The 17082-nt window shown below is 43.1% G+C and overlaps 1 protein-coding gene and 1 long non-coding RNA gene across 7 annotated transcripts in view; one reads left to right on the plus strand and one right to left on the minus strand.

The window, feature by feature from the left end:
- Positions 1-6412, minus strand: part of LOC109144531 — a 36589-nt gene extending 30177 nt beyond the window's left edge. For 2 of the 3 annotated variants that reach the window (XR_005604687.1, XR_005604684.1), the window contains exon 1: positions 3692-4248. This is a non-coding gene — a long non-coding RNA (uncharacterized LOC109144531). Of the gene's footprint in view, positions 1-3691; positions 4249-5610 lie in introns of those variants that run through there. The other variant, XR_005604685.1, reaches the window with a different exon arrangement.
- A 2441-nt stretch (positions 6413-8853) lies between these two features.
- KCNG2 (potassium voltage-gated channel modifier subfamily G member 2) overlaps positions 8854-17082 on the plus strand; it is a 54726-nt gene continuing 46497 nt past the window's right edge. The window contains exon 1 of one of the 4 annotated variants that reach the window (XM_010398551.4): positions 8854-8959. The gene's annotated coding sequence lies outside the window, so the exon portion shown is untranslated. Of the gene's footprint in view, positions 8960-8980; positions 9319-9618; positions 9752-10001; positions 10025-17082 lie in introns of those variants that run through there. The other 3 variants (XM_039571988.1, XM_039571983.1, XM_039572004.1) reach the window with 3 other exon arrangements.

Genomic DNA, 17082 nt, shown 5'->3' on the forward strand with positions numbered 1-17082 from the left:
GCACTGACTTCCCTAGCAACACAGGAAAAGTTTCCAGCACCTTAGATGGCTTCCTGTTCCACACTGGAACAAGATTAATAGTCTCTCAAAATCACCAGGGACAGGACTGCCGACCCAATGGTGCCTACCCCCCGCCAGCAAGGCATTGATTCTCTCTAGGGCTTTGACCTGAGTGCTCTAACCATCCAGTTTCACGTGTAACATGGGAGTGAAGCCTGCTTAAACTTCCCAGTCAGCATCTTTGTAAACCAGGACATTCTTCTCTGGACTCTCTTAGGGGTAGAGAACCTGTCAAATCTTTTAAGATAGCATTTCTAACTTCTGAAACACTCATGCTCAATTTTCATGCAGCTTTGAGGAGTCTATCAGGTGTTTAATCAATTTTCATTACTAGTTGGGCTTTGAAAGGGTGTTTTGCAATGTGTGCTCTAAGGAAGCAATAACACCATTGGGCTAAAATAGTGAAATAGGATTTAACAGCAAATTTACTATAATGAAGATGAATCTTACACATCTGCTGAGTCACTTCAAGAGACATTATTTAAATGGAAAAGTGCAAAGGTTGTTGGTGACATTTAATCCGTCACCTTTTTTTAACATTTTAATGTTTTAATGAAGACAGATAGCTAAGGACAGGCAAGAAGACCTGCTACAGGTCTTGAGCCAGGCAAACTCCCTGCTTCTATGCTGTACCCAGAGCTGTCTCAGCTGGAACTCATTTGAATGTTTTATGCATGCTCTTAGACTCCAAATGAGCTGCCACTTCTCCACTAAAACAAAAATGCTTAAAAAAAAAAATATTAAAAGGATTGTTGGGTTCTGTTTAAACTAACAAAACTGCATGTCCAAAGTATCTGAAAGAGAGCAGTGGCAAATGAGTGAAATTTTTTACCTGCATGATTCATGTCATGAAAGCCCCAGCATGAAGCATCGTTAGATCTGCCTGGTGTGAACGCAGTCGGTCAGGTTATAACGTGAATAAGGAAGTCAATTTGCATTCCCAAACAGTTTCATCTCTGTCATGACCATTATACAACAAAAAGCATTTCGCCAAGAAGCAGCCTTATCTTCTGGCTCAGGAAATTAATTACTGGTCAAGGAGGGGCAGCCTGTCAGCTCCCAAGCAGCACAGCACCTTCTTTTTCCTGAGCTACTTTCCTCTGAAACTGGCTGCACTTCAGAAAACGAGCTGAAGGCACCCAAGGAAGCTGCTGCTCCTTGAAAAACTGCCTCCCTCCCTATCCTTGCTTGTCCACCTGTCTGGTCTGAAACAGTTTCCCCACTGTGGAAGTGAGAGGGTTCCTTCATGACAATGAAGGAGAAGAAGCTGAAGGCAAACAGCTCTTTTTTCACACCTCCTGTTGATGCAGCCTCCACCGGTGCTTCTGAAGGATCACCTCAGTCCTGTGAGTTCTGAAAAATTTTGCTTTGGTTTGGTTTCTTTCTTGCCAAAAATACCACTGACAACTCTGGGCATTCATCTAGTGGTAATTCACTCACTCAACTTTCCTGACAATTTTTTGTTTGCTTGCTGTCAGCAGCTCCATTGCTATTAAGCAGTAAATGTGATAAGCAGTATAGATAAGACATCAGTCTTGCTCTTATCAAGACTAAACACTGTGAAAAAAAAAACAGTTATCACACAAATCTGCTTAAGTAATTCCGCAGGTCCCATCACTAAAATTACTCACGTTCTTCACTGCAGTGGCTTTTTTCAGCTTTGTGCTATAGCTCAGCCAGTGGCATTTAACAAAAAAAAATAATTTAGAAAACATTCAATTTTACAACTGATGTAATGTACACCAGACCTCCCTTTACATCCTTAGCAGCATCCTATTTTGTTTTTAAAGACACATTGCTAATGTGAGCCATGATGGAATTAACAGGGTAACCACATTCCCTCCCTCCCCTCCAAACCTCCCTCTTCTGCATTCAGCACCTGCACTGTGATCTGCACATTCTAACTCTCCCTTTTTAAAAAAATCCACAGCTGACAGAGTTCATGGGTGACACTGACCATATTGCTGCCCTAACCCCCTCTTTCCATCACTGCTCCCACCTCTCTCATGTGCTGTTGCCATAGGGAGGAATAGGTTAGCATCCATGTGAATAATTTACAAACAGCCCACTGGTTGTTCAAAAGCCACCTGAATCCCAGAAGGTGACTGTAGCTTAGGTGGATATTTGAGGCTTGTGTACAGCTGCTTGAGAACCACCTGTGGCCATCTGTTTTTCTCTCAAGCTTAATTGCCATGTAAAGAGCAAAAGCACTTTGGCAAACCTCTCAGTTTTCTCCAATCTATGTTGCAAGCTGCTGGAACGGTAGCTGTGTTGTTTTTTAATGAAAAAGATGCCACACATACCAGCAACATGATACTAATGGCAACACGAGCAAATCATCTACCTGATTCCTGTCTGTTGGGTGGTTAATTGGAAGCTAAAAATAGCACACCCCTTCCTGACCCCTGAGATTTGTTTCAAAAGCTCTGCAGTAACTTCAGCTCCCACTAAGAAGCTGGAAACATTTTTAATAATATACAGTCTTTTAAAAGAACCAGTCAAATTCACTAAGCCCACTGACCTCTTGCTCAGTAAATTCTGTGGGCTGCATGCTCATTACATACAGGAGCCTGGTGTTTCCAATGTTACTTAATTTACTGTTTCTCACGGGAAACAGACTGGGGCAGGGAAAGCTTCAGGGCCAGTTCTCAATGCAGTCTTTATAATGTGACCTTCACCACAGAGTGCTGCGCAGAGTTAGTTCTGCATCAAATGCCTTGACAGACTGAATGGTGCCATAGGCATCAATCTGATGAGTGCTTTTCTGCATTCTTTTTTCCATAAAATGAAAAATACCAACCTCTCTACTAACTCAGGGAGTCCCACAGCCACTCTCTAGCAGGTCCCCAGGACACTGGTCACCCCAGACTCACAGCATACCTGGGCTGCCATCAGACTAGCCCTTCTGTGAAGCCCTGCTCTGTTTCAGAATATCTACACCAGCACTAAAGTTCAGAGTATTCTCGATCCTCCCCATTTAGTGTGCGCTGCTCCACACTGCCCAACGAGGGTCTTTCTGTGAGAGCTAAACTGAAAGCTGTGCTTCAGCCACAAATGGGCTTTGAGTCCCTGGGAACACACTGCAGCCACTCTGAAGGAAAAGCTCCTGAAAGACAAATGTTGGATCCTCAGCACCATTTTGCTCCTAATGCAGACACAGCCATCCTTCACTGTTTGGGCTCTGATCCACTTTGCAGCCAAAGTGCTGCAATACGTGCACAGCAAGATTAACAGTACATAACTTCCGCCTACCTGGATGCACGTCTACAGAGGAAGTTACCGTGAAGTTAGTGAGTGGGACTGGGAACTTACTGTACACTAACTCTTCCTGCAGCCCACTCCTAGTGATAATTCACTCTTCCCTGAAAAAGGCACATTCTCCTTCAACAAAAATTTAAATGCTACTTTACAGCACATTTAGATTCCCATGCTCATAAGCCTCCAGACAACAGGAATGCTGGATGACTAAACATTAATCTGAATGAACTTTGAGAGTGATTTTGTTAAACTATTTTTAAATTCTGTGAATTGACATTCGGAATTAAAGGGGATGTACTTTTTTTTTCAAAATAAACTACAGTTTACTGTTGAAATCTTAGTTCTTAATCAGAGAGTCAGTACAAGAACTTACCTTGGTTTAGTGATCCATTTCAAGAATCTGAAACTAGTGAATTTGGCTTAATTTTTTTTCTGAGAACAACAGTGCAGATAAACTCCACAGAAATCATTCTGAAATTATTTGTCTCTCACCGTCCTTGATTTTCAGCCAAATGGATTAGGAGAACCCTTCAGACCACAAAGCCTGTATTGAAGCAAATATAATACTTGGAGGTGAGATGTTAAATTCACACAATGAAATGTATTTAAGAAGCAATTTTTCCCAAAGCAGGGCAGGATCAAGCTTAACACCATTGGATTCATTTTCCATTTGTTTGGCTGCCTGATCATGTCTTTATTCAATAAGTATGGTTTCATCTCAGAGCCTTGGGTGCTTATGTTTGGTTTCAGAGAAAAAAAATCATTTCCAAATTGCTTGCAGTTTATGCTCTGTATTTATTCCCATTTACAGAATGTTTTCTGCCTTGGGGTTTTGAGTGGGAAAACCCCCCACACTAGCAAAATGTCTTTCCAGCCTGAGCATGGCTGCTGGGATTTGTTATACCAACTTGGAGGCGGACATATGTTGATTTTTACCTCCAAACCCTTTGTAGACAAGCAATTTCTGAGCATGAGGTGTGGCCTGCAGTCAGTGCCAGCCACCTGGGTTTGGCAGCTTGGTCAGATCTCTACACAGGGACAGTTTTCAGTGTTAGTTTGCATCTGACCTGGAAAAAGGTGAAATCTGACTACACAAGTTGTTGTCATAAGGCTCCTGTTTCAGTGAGTGTCAATACGTACACCTTGGTCTCAGTAGGAAATCAAAGAGTTTCTTGCTTGGTAGAGTTACTCTCCCCTCCACCAACCCGTGACTCTGGCAATAAACAGATCTAGAAGAACATAAACACCTTTGTACATAACAAGCTTAGTGAGGTTTCAGGGTAGATTTACATATACTACCTTAAAATTTAATTTAGCCGTAACTAGAAGGTGACTTGTGTGCTGCTTGTTACGACTGTGCTCTTGCAACTTGATGCAAGAGATTACAAAGATATAAATTCATTGCTGCGACTCTCAGCAAAGCTACAAAAACATAACCTGATGTCTAACAGAAGGGGAAATACCAGAGCTGTAGCTCACAGCAATTTTATTTCCACACAAAAATGATATGGAGTGTTTTTAAGCCATCACCACAGTAGCTATAACCACAGTAGCTCTACTACATCTTTGGTGACTTTCTTGATTTCCTTTTTGTTTTTTTTATTTAACTCGTGATTTTTCCAAAATTTCCCCTGAAATAATTTGAAAAATCAGCATTAATATAAAAGTACATCCTGCTTGCAACAGGTTATATAACTCATACAAATAGCTTGCGGAAAACTCTAAATTCTCTTTCTGATACTTTCTTATACAGAAGAACTTAAGTACACAGAAAATACTGTATTTATGTAATATATACACATGGCCACTGTTGTAATTGATCATTAATATTTTGCACATGGACACAACCACTTTACTCACAAATAACTTGAGGGGAAAACTACTGCATCTTCCAGACTGCTGTCATCGATACAATTATGTTATCCTTCCCTACTGCATTGTTATCTGCAGTATAATTTCTTAGCTCGGAGAACCTTGCTCCGATCAGCTGCCCCGAATGGAATCGGTTGCAGTCATGTAAATAGAAGTTCAGCTTAATTATTTTCCTGTTTGAAAAATCACTTTTACCTGAAGCAAAGGATGCTTCATTTCCTTTTCTTGTTTTTCTTGTTTTCCAACCATCCCCTTCCCTCCCTTCAGCTACAAAAATAATTATCTCCGTGACAGGTACCAAACTTTTGCTATCTGCCTCTCTCTGCCTTCAAAAACACACTCAGCAGTACTTTGTGACAATCAATCAAAAGTATTACAATTATAGCGTTCAACACAGTTTTCACAGACACATTCACTTACCCATCTCTGGGATTTCTGTCTGCTATGAGAGCTGAAGAGTGGGAGTCAGGCTTCCAGTAGCTTCCTTTTGCTCCTGCCACCGTATCCAAGGAGCAAGTTTCTATAAACTTGCTTCTATAAACTCCACAGTCTACACATACCCCAGGCGCCCAAAGTTCATAGTCACCATCACCCTTCTTTCCCTTTTTGTGACACCTTTTTTTAGGTAGACTCCTCTTTTTAACACATAGAGTTCACCTCCTGCCTGATGCCACCATTTTTAGGCACATCCTCTGCTAAAGCTTCCAACTCTCCACTTGGTCACTTCCAGACAGATGGAGATGACTTTTTATACCAGTTTGTGGCTAAAACAACTTGGCTGACTGGGACACCAGGGTGAAACTATAAAATTACAGCTTTTGTACAGGTTCTTACTGCCTCTGGCTATGTCCTGTTTCTTTGGTCATTGGTGAACTAATTTAACCATGGTGGTTTGGTTTCTCCATCTGTAAAACACATGTACTAATACATGCATAAACTCTCACCCCTAACACTACTTATCCCAAGAGAGTCCCGAGAAGATGAATGTATTTGAAGAGTGCTTATTGATACTCAGCTGAAGCATCTTATTGAACTGTAAAATCCTTTCTGGATTAGAGGACACAAATCCTAAACCAAATTCATCATGGCAGTATAATAACTGAGATGCTAAAATAATCCAAACAAATCAACAGCAACAACAACACCACCACAATGCTAGGAGTTACTCTGTTGTGAGTCTAAAGGAAAAGGTATTCTTTCCCCCTTCACAGCTCTGGGATGATATTCCAGTTTTTCTCAGATTACAGATTTTAAAAACCCCTTAAAATATTGCACTTAAATCTGCTTTTTTTTGCTTTATGAAAGTAGGTCTTGGTGAGCAGTGCAATCAAGTGGGTTTATGCTTATTACTTTTTAAAAACATTTAAACATATTTAAGAAATTTTAAACAAATTGAAGAAGTTAAACTGAGGTGTGCAATGTCTTCCATGTTTGCCATGTCACTGGCACTGAAGCTGCCATCTGTGGAACAAAAGCAATAGCAACACTAGTGGGATGGATTGGAAAGAAATGGGTAAACACACTGCAAAGCATTTAATCACACTCCTCTGAAATTGTTGGGACTTCAGGTCATGATTTCATTTGAAGCAGGACCAGGTCCAAGTAGAAAACAAAATTTTTAAACTGGAAGACTGATGAGGCTGCACCCACACTTCGGAGTAAAGAGACCTCCTCACAGAAGGCCATATAAATGTGTTTTTAATTGCAGTAGAAAGGCTTGATTGTAAACCAAACTCATATGTATTTACCCCAAGCAAGCTCAGGCAGAAGAGTAAGAAGGGATGGTTGCTATCCCCCTTTTCTATAGGCATGGGCAGGAAACAAAGCTGCCAATTTACCTTTTGTGGCCCACTTCTGCTGTGAGGGTCTTCAGGAAGATTGGAATGGTGCCTGTAGCCTCCCTGCTGCAGCTGTGGGTGCTGTGTGAGTCAGGAATGGCACACATGACATGGTCTTCAAGGAACAGGAGCACAAAGCAGCACCAAAGCAACAGCACTGAGAGAAGAAGGCTGGAGCCAGAGACCCAGTTTTCAACATCAGTCCTGCCAGGACTGTACCATTTTGATCCTGTCCAAACCAGTTAACTGCTCCATGCAACCTTTTTCCCATCTGTTTAAAAAACTGGAATTGTATTACTTTTAATGGTATGTGGCACAGACCCCATAAATAACATTCTGCTATTGATCTTCAATATTAGTCTTCACTATCATCAGGCATTGCATCTAGTAAAGAAACTGCAACTTCGTGGGACTGGGGGCTAGGGCAGACAGAATGCTGTTTAATAGTTTGGAATCATTAAAAGTGGAATTACACCTGTCCAGTCATGCTCACTATTCACTTCTGGGGATGTGCAACTAATCTCCACTGCAAGCTGAAAGGTAACCTCTGAAGATAATAGAACCACTTCAGTTTGCAAATAGAAGTGAGATCCTAATCTCCGTAGCCTTGTCAAATTACTTATTAGGAATTACAGAGGGGGGAAGAAAAGAATACGAACCTCCGTATATTTTAACACAGATTATTTTGAGGAAACACAAGACATATGCAGGTGGGATAAATCCATGCTAAATAAATAAACAGAAGTGGCATAGAAAAGTAACTGCACAAAAAATCTCATGCCAGTGGAAATATGTTCCAGGCTATGTGTGCTGTCAAGCAGCAAAAAATGAAAATAAAAAGATCTTGCTGTATGAGAAAGACAATTGTTTTCAAATAGTTCTTTAATACTGATACAAACAACGTCAGATATTGTGATGCCTGTCTCACTTCCAGACTTCAGTGGGAGAGCAGAGGGGAATGATTCATGGAGAGCATGCAAGAAGCAGTGCCAAGATGGAGTTGAGAAGGACGTGAGCAAGGTTCTGTTTGTTTGTCTTTTCATAATGCAAGACAAACAGAATATGAAATGGAATTAGAAGGCAATGTACTTAAATTGCCAATTATTTCTTCACTGCTATCTTGAAAACCAAATAGTTCAAGAGCAATGAATTGTTCCCTTGAAACTTGATAGATTTTGTAGTGGATGTCAGCAATAATTAGTAAAAACCATGAAATGCATATACATGCACAAAGAGAATCTCCCTAATAAGAATCTCCCTATTACAGGTAATATAGGCAGCACTATGCCCTGCTTTCTCTGAGGCAGAGTTGGTTCCTTGCAGAGACAAGGGGCTGCCTGGGACTGACAGTTTTTATCAAGTTTGACCTAACAAATTCTTGCAGTCGATCCACTAACTGAGAAAAGAAGCTAATTAATACACACATAATCTTTGCTTCAGTATTAAGAGGTAAAAATCATGACAGATGCCAGAACTAGCCAGAATTTTCCCCAAGAGGAAGAGAAGGAAATATTTTTTAAAATACACCAAAAATTAAAATTAGTGAATGCCAGAATCCACATAAAATAAAATAAAATAAAATAAAATGTGTTAAGATTGACAAAATTCTGGAGCCAGGTACTAGCCACAGAGGCATTTTGAAAAAGCTGGCAGGAGATAAAAGAGACACTTCAGGAAACGCATTTCTATCCTTACAAATAGGTTGTAACTTGGTACCGATGGGGGATGGGAGGGGGAGAGGGAAAAGGCAGAGTAGAGCATCCTCGTTACTAAAACCATAAGAGTTATGAGTGTGGTATGCTTTTCGTTTGCCTGGTGGAGCGGCATCCTGCGGCGGTGTACGCGCGGGCAGAGCCTGAGCACTCATACCGGCATCCAAAGGCTTAACATTCCCCCAAGCGCCCGCTCGCAGATCGGAGACATCAGGCAGGGTAACGATGTCTCTGCCCGACCGTCTGTGACCGTCGGTCCCCACTTTGCCCCCACGAGGGGTCCCGGCAGCCCCGGCACACGCGAACCCCGCCAGCGCTTGGGGCAGGGTCCGAGCCAAGCCGCGCTCTGCAGGGGCACTGTCCCTGCGCGCCGCGGGCTGCAGGCACCGCTCCCGCCTCCCCGACGGGCTCCGGCTGCGGCCGGCCTGGGGCAAAAACTCGCGGAAAGGGCTGTCCCCGCCTTGGGAAGCGCCTGGCACGCCCCGGGGGCTCGCTGACAGCGCTCACCTGCCGGCTGCCACCCGCAGGCTCGGAGCGGAGCGGGAAACTCAGCCGGGACCGCAGCGCGGCCAGCACAGGTCCGGCGCCCGGGAGAGCGCGTTCGCTGCCTCAAAGCGCGTCACGGTCGGGCTCGGGCTGGGCGTTTGGGCAACTCACGCCAGCTGCCCGGGCAGCGGGGCCCGCACTGCCCCGATGAGGGGAGGGGGCTGCTGGTTAAATACAGGAATGAAACATGACCGCCACTGCCCGGCCAGGGTGGTGCCCCGCTGAGGCTCCGCAGGGCGGGTTGGGGCAGCGCTGGCCCGGCGGCTGGCGGGGGCGGCGGCGCTCGGGGGCGGAGGGGCCGTGCCCCGGCGGCAGGCGGCGCTCCGGGGCCGGCTCTGGGGCTGCGGCGGCGAGCGGGGCCGCGCCAGCCGGAGCGAATGGGGGAGCCGGGAGTGGGGCGAGGCGATGGAGCGGAGAGCAGCCGGTGCCGTTCCCGGTCCTGGCGAGGAGGAGGCAGCGCCTGAGGTGAGAGGGGCTGCGGGCGAGCGGGCCGGGGGCACCCGCTGGGCGAGGGACTGGCGCTGGGTGGCGGCAACTTCGCCGCTGGCCGGCGGCACCGTGCGCGAAGTTGCCCGGTCCCGTCCCTGCCCCGGGCCGTGCGCGGAGCGAGGGGCGCTGCCAGCGCCGGGGAGAAGCGCGGCCGCCCCAGCCCGTCCGTGCCGCCTGCCCCGGGCCGGGGCGCTGCCCGCGGCGGGGCCGGCCCTGCGGAGCGGAGCGGCACCGCAGCCGCGGGAGGAGGTAACGGGGCTGCGCGGGGGCGCCGGGAGCTGGGGGGGACGCAGCCGCTGCCCTGCCCGGGCTGCCCCGGAGCGCTTCTTTGTTCGCTTGCCTGCTTGCGGTTTTTGGGTGGCGATTCGCTTTCGTTACAGAAACGGGGTGTGCGGGGCTATCACGGTGGTGTGCTCGTGCGTGGAGCTGCACAGGAGCCCTAGATCCTGTAGTTTTTGCTTAGGCAGAGCTCCCGCTGGTTTCCCGCGTCTTTCTCAAGGTTTACACAAAATTAAGTCTTTAGTCAGGTTGCAACATCTCCTAAATAATATGTTTAGCTAACGTGATTATGAATTTCAGTTTGGATCCTAGTCAAAATGCTCTGAATAGGCATGGCAGTCATAGTTGATGTTTGCTAAATGCATTACTCTCAATTTGAGTGCATATTATTAGTATGATCAGGCCATAAATTCTGAAGGAATATGAAGGGGCTGTCTTGATTCAGATCTGCATCGTGTGGTTTGAATAGTCCAGCTTTGGCACTGACCCTGAAAATAGTGATTAAGGTTTGTCCCAGAGAGGGTACTTTACCGTAAGACCCTTGACAAGCCTGATCACTTCTAGTGGAGTTTTTCTGAACTCTAGAACAGTAGAAAACTCTCCTTTCTTTGAAGTGCTTGTGCAGGAGTTACTTTTGCAAGAAGAACTTCTTGCTGCATCCTTCTCCCCAGGGTATAATTGGATAGGCCCATAAAAAGTGGCGAACCTCCACCTGAGGGCATTTTTTTAGTTCAGCCTGAGGCATCAAAGTTACTTGAGAAGAAAAGCTGTCTTTTGAGTCTGCTTATCCCACCCCTGCGCTATTTCCACGGTTCGAAATTACTTGAGGGTGACCTTCAGAGAAAGAAGTCAGCTTTGCTCAGAGGATTTCAAACCTTTTATTTGCCCTTCTTAAGGCTTCTCTAAAACAAACAAGCAGAGCATTTGGAAGGAAACCTATGATTGAATATTCAGCAATTCACTTCCCTTGGGTAAAAGCTGATAGGTGTTTTCACTTGTTTTGGAAAGGGTTTTAGCCAAGCAAGAAAGATGTGATTTGACGCTGCTGAAGTAAAGCGTGAGGTAAGGCAGAGGAGGGTAGTATTTTTTTGGTACATCACTTCTGATGTGGGAAAACAGGGTTTAGAAACTGGGTGAACTGTTGCAGGGCTTTTTCCATTACTCTTTTGTTTTGGTGGGTTAATCAGTGTATCAGTTTCTGTGAAAACTCAAGACTCCTGCCTTTTAAAAAACATTAGTGGTATCACCGGATATTTTCAGGCAGTACATATCTGAGACACTAAGGCACTCACCAGGAGATTAACAGCACTTGGCCTTGTGCCTCTGGGCTTGTGCCTAATAATACATCGCAGGAGCACTGCATTAACTGTCAATAAATGTTTGCTGTCACTTCGGGCTTAAGTACGGAATGGCTTTAAAACAGCACAGAAAGAAAAGTTTCAGCTCAGTTTTTAAGTGTGACACAGCCCTTTGTATGACTAACTCTCATGGTGCCTGGATCTATCATCAGGATCCCCATTAATATAGCCCAGCTTTGTTTACGTGGCTTTGGTTTTGAAGTCCTAAAAAGTGTGAGTTTATTACTTTTAATTTCCCCTTAATTTCCTCTGTGTTGATAAAACAGATGAGAGAAGAGTTTCATTAGAATTGCATTTCTTTGCTGAACTTAGGCAGGACTATGATGGTCTTTGAATGCTTCTCATATTTCCCTTTCCTTTGTCATTGTGTTTGATTCTGGGAGAAATCCTTTTCAATGCCTCACTATGATTTCAGGACACTGTAAGAAATTGCCCCCAGGTAATCAGATTGTGCCGTGCACTGAACCCAGCACTGTCTGCAGTCAGACAGGCTCAGTAATCAAGCTGGTGCTGGATGGATTTTTAGACCCTGTGGAAACCCTTGGACTTCTCTAGCATGAGGCCAGTCTAATTGGAGAGGCTAGAGCCGGAAAAGCTGGTGGGAACTGATGATGTAGCTGTACCTATGCTAATATCGTGAACGGGTACTCTTGGTACTGGGTGAGTACCCAGGTGGGGAATTACTCCAGAGTATTGTCTTCTGAATGCTCAGCACAGCTTTTAGCTTGTGAACTTGCATGCACACAGCTATTTGATTGCTTGTTTTAAGCAATCAGGGGGAAAGACTGAGATGGGTGTGATCCCTGTGTGCTCAGCTTGTTTGCAAGGAAGAAAAAGAGGCAACATTTTAAGACCGAATGAATGATAAATGTTCGATTTAAATGGTATTAAGAGAAGAAACAGAAAACTGGAGATAGTGGAAACTCCTAATTTTTTAAAGGTTTAAATGCTTGAGGAGCCTTTCTCTTACTTTAAAAATGACATGGGCAGTGAAGGGACCGGAGTGTTAAATTTGTGATGCAGATGGGTTTCAGTAGAGGGTTCAGAAACTTTCAGATGCATGTAGGTGATAAGGATTGAGATTATTTCTTTTTAAACGTTTTGCAGCTCTCCTAAAAAAATTAAGAAACCTTATCAGGTCTGGTGCAGTACCTCTTTAAATACTCAGTGTGCCTTAAATTGCATGGAGTAACTTATCTGCTCAGTTAAGACATGAGTTTTGAGTTACCCGACTTGCATGTTTCCCTACTCAGATGAGTGTCCTCATCAGATTATAAGAGGTGTCATATCAGTCAAGGGACTCTGGCATTTTTAAGAACCAATTAATTAAACCTGACAACTTCAAGTTACTTGGTACTGCTTTCCTGGTGTATGCTGCCTCTGCACCACACACACGTTCCATTTCAAGAGGCAGTTTATCCCCACAGAAAGTCAGACTCTGTTGCTTCTGTTCCTCTTGTGTAGTGTTTTGCATGTGGGAGGCGCTTTCCTTGCTCCTCACTTTGTTTTGTTCTTCTCTGGACTAAGATACAAATGCAAATTAAGATTCTGTGCACTGTGGTTAAACGGTGAGCTGAGTGAAAAAAATAATGTTTGTGAAGGTTCTGGTGCTGGTCATATTGCCTGATGAAAGACAAGTGGCTTTTCCCTGACTTCGCAGTGGAGAGGGTGGACACTCCCTATGTTATTTAACATGAGAGAGGGGCTAGAGTCACTCTGCTTTCTTAATATTGTCCTTCTGCCCTTGAAAACTCAAAATTCATCTGTGATGGTTTACTGAAAGCTGATGTGCTTCAGGATGAGTGCTTTACATCTTCAAACTTCCTGTGCTTTCACTAACCTTAGGTGCATGAAGAGCAATTTTTGGAGCATTTTTCTTCTTATTAGATATTTAAAATCTCTTTGTTTTTTCACCCTGGAATTAAGAAGTATGCAGTCTCCCAGCTCCTTAACATGAACTGGCATCTCTGATAATTGTTCATGTTCTACCAACAAATTTGCCATTTCACAACCATTTGGCGATTAAATCTTTAAAGCGAGTCAGAAGTTTGTGGTATTTTTTCCAAGTGACAGAAAACTAAAGGAGGAATTTCAATTACTGTGATTGAATTAAGCCACTCTAGTGTATTCCTATTCCTGAGCAGAAAAGGTCCCAAATTATTTCTTTCTTCTTCTCTTTCAGGGTTCTAAATAACTACTTTAAAAATAAGGATAAGTAAGACTGTAAACTGTGATGCCAGCTATTGGTCAAAATTAAATGTAAAACCACTATGTTTGCAGGATATGTGCACAAATAATGGTTCTCAATGCTCTGTGCTACTTGGTTAACCAGTGTCTTTCTGAGCTCTCAGTAGAATTTGTGAAGTTTGTTGAAAACAAGAGATCCAACTAAAGTATGTTAAATTAGAGTTCTGTACAAGTTGCAGGAGGAAAATCAATGTTTGGCAAATGGGAAAGAATATGAGCATTTAAAAGAAAAAATGTACTCAAGATTCTAGGAATTTTAAAGCAACCGAGATGAAACAAAAATAAAGCATTAAAAATGTATCCTTTCAGTGTTGTTTCAAGAAGAAGAATTACACGTGTTGGTGTTTGTGGAGATTATTCTCTTCTTTTGCAGAGCTTTGTGTTTCTTGAACATACAAATAGTATTTAGACTGAGATGGTACCCACAAGAAGCACTTTGTAAATATTAATGGTGTGGGGGATTTTTGGCAATTGAGTTAGAGCCGTTTGTCTCAGCCATCTATAAATGGTTCTATGAACACAATAAATAGACTGATATAAACTGAGCAGGGAGTAATGGGTAAGATCTATCTTCGTCTGTGTGCAGAGTAGTGCCAGGATGCCCACTGCTCACCTTTTGTGAGTGGGAGCTCCATGGGAGCAGTTGGGGCCGTGCTGCTGATACCCTTCTCCTCCTGAACTCCATTGTTCCTTAGGGGAAAATGGGTGCTGACACACAGCAGAGTCATAGAATCATTTAGGTTGCAAAAGACCTTTGAGATCATGAGCTCTAACTGTTAATACTACCAAGTCACTATTACACTGGCTTAGTTTGGTATACCTGGGATTTGAGCATGGTCCTCTGGGAACTTTGGAGAGGATTTATAAACATGTTTATTTGTTTGTTATATATCTCTTTCCATCTTGTAATGTTTGTTGGGGTTTCTTTTAATGTTTCTAGTCAGACAGCATTCTTGGGATGGACTGACAATGAGGTTTCCTAGATGTACTGTAAAGCAGTTGTGTGTTGGCTGTGAAGCAGATTCCTCACGTCATCATTTTATGCACATTGCCCCACTGTCTGAGTTACAAGACATCTGTGATTTTAAAATGTTTAAGGAGAAAGTGGCCAGATTAAGGAAAAAGGACGAGAAGTAAACCAGATTTAGGATAAACCGTCCTCCAGGGATTTGGCACAGCTGTGAGAATAATTTTTTTGTGTGTAGCCTTGTACCCCTGAAAACGAAACCAAACTTCTTCAAGTCTAGCGCATTTCTGAGACTTCGGGATTTCATCTATCCAGGGTGTTGAACAGAAGTGAATCCTGAATTGGAAGCTTGTTTCCACTCACTTGTTAATTTCTCGAGTTAGAACTGGATATAAGCTACTGCTTTAAAATGTTTGTCACATCAAACCAGCTTTGAATCAAGGAAAATACTGCTTGGATACCCATTTGTCTGAAAATGGGTATCTCTTAGTGCAGATCTGCTTACTGTGGTGACTTTGAGGGTATGAACATTTGCATCCTTTCACAGTCTCTCCCTTTTGCCTTCTTTTTCCCCTCGGTCCCTCCCTTGCTGTGGTAGTGCATGGATTGTGAGCCCTGTTTTCTGTGCTGTGTACCACTCCTGGTTCAGGTGGCTTTGGCATTAGTGGGCTGAGCTGGAAGGAGTTCATTCACAGCTAAGCTCTGCAGTTTACAGCTGAAGCAACACTGAACTGCATGAGCAATAATAGAAGACCACCACCTTCAGAGTCAACAACAATGGAAATGTGCTGGTTTAACCACACAAGTGATGCAGATTAATGAAGAAAACAATATGTGATTCCCATGAATGGGTCTAGTTGTGTTGTTTGAACGAGTGGTCTAAGGCAGTGTCAGCCAGGAACCTGTCCCACTGTCTGAAGGTCGTTATCATAATGATTTTTGCAATGTATAGAGAAAAAACTCCTGGGTTTTGTTTGGTTTTGGACTTTGGGGGTTTTTTGGGGGGTTGGGGAGGATTAATATGTTTCTAAAAATAGGAACATCCTGCTTTGGAAACGAGGTGGAAACAATTGCTAGAGAAAGTGCATTGTCAACACTGTAAATCATTAAGTGTTCTAAGTAATAGGATGAAGGATAGACTGAGCTTGAGGGAAGATGAGGGGTTTTTTAACTTCTCAGAGAAAAGTGTGAGAATCCTAGGTACTCCATGCTGATCAGATTGTAATGGATGGCAGGAAAAGCAGTTGTTTTCCTTCAGATTATCAGTGCAATTTTTTTCAGCTGGTAAAGCCAGGAAGCCAGAGCCTCTATGGAGACTCTGCAATCACAAATTCCTTCAACAAAACTCTTAGTGAAACCCAAGCCTCTGTAGAGCTTTTCAAATACTATCCCAAGACTAAAGTCTGTATAGGTTAGAATTCTACTTTATTCTGACCTGTCAGGATGAAATTTTTACTTGGTTCTCGCAGATTAATTCTCTTCCCTCACAAACTGCCTTTGGTAATGTTCCAAAGTTAAGGAAGAAATACTTGAAAAAGCAGATATTTCCCAGGACATGAAGCACATCTCATAAATTTTAGTTTCTAATTCTGACATCAGAAGTGATTGCTTTTGGAGCTCACTATAATGTGCTTCTAGTTAATGAAGATTATGGTAGACCATCAAGACTGATTCTTGCAGTGAAATTGCAGTTGTACTTTGATGGCAGAGACCTGCTGCGTGTCTCCATGGACAGTCTAGTACCACTTTGTTGCCATTACTGGACCTTTTGCCATCTTTTCAGACTGCAAGACCTTATTGTTTGGTTGAGCTGTTAAATTTGATTACAGGCACACTGATGTACAGTAATGCATGCTGATTGCAATAATGCATGTTGGCATATTTCTGAACTTACATCTGTGCTCAGAATAATGACCAGCCTTACCTGCCAGGCTTAAGCAGTCAGTGAAGCCACAAGAGGCTTGTCTGTGGTTTCTACTGATGTGCATGAGTATGCATCAATACTTTGAATGGTACCTTTTATATGATGGCTTTCACTATACAGTAAAATCATGACCCTATTTCGTTTAATCAGACACAGTTTCTGTGGCAGTACTCAAATTAATATATTCAGTCTAAGTTCCCAGCTAAGTTTTAGGGTTTTTTCCAGCTTGCATTCAGTTGAACTTGTGTTCATTGTTTAAGGGAAAGTCATATCAATTCCTTAAGAAAGTCTCCTCTATTCAGCCTACAAGAAAGCAAGAACAACTCTAGTCACACCAGTACTGGTTCAGATAAGGTTGATTTGCTGTGAGTTCTGTACCTAGAATGATTTTATTTTATTTTTGTTATTTTAATTTTGTTATTTTAATTATTTTATTATTGTGTTTTTCAAGGTCATTTATTCAGATGCGGAGTGGTAGTTTTTAATGTTATTATATGACTGTAAAGTCATCAAAGGTGTTTCAGGAAGGGCT

This window comes from Corvus cornix, chromosome 2 (assembly GCF_000738735.6).
Source record: "Corvus cornix cornix isolate S_Up_H32 chromosome 2, ASM73873v5, whole genome shotgun sequence".
In the NCBI taxonomy this organism is placed as follows: Eukaryota; Metazoa; Chordata; class Aves; order Passeriformes; family Corvidae; genus Corvus; species Corvus cornix.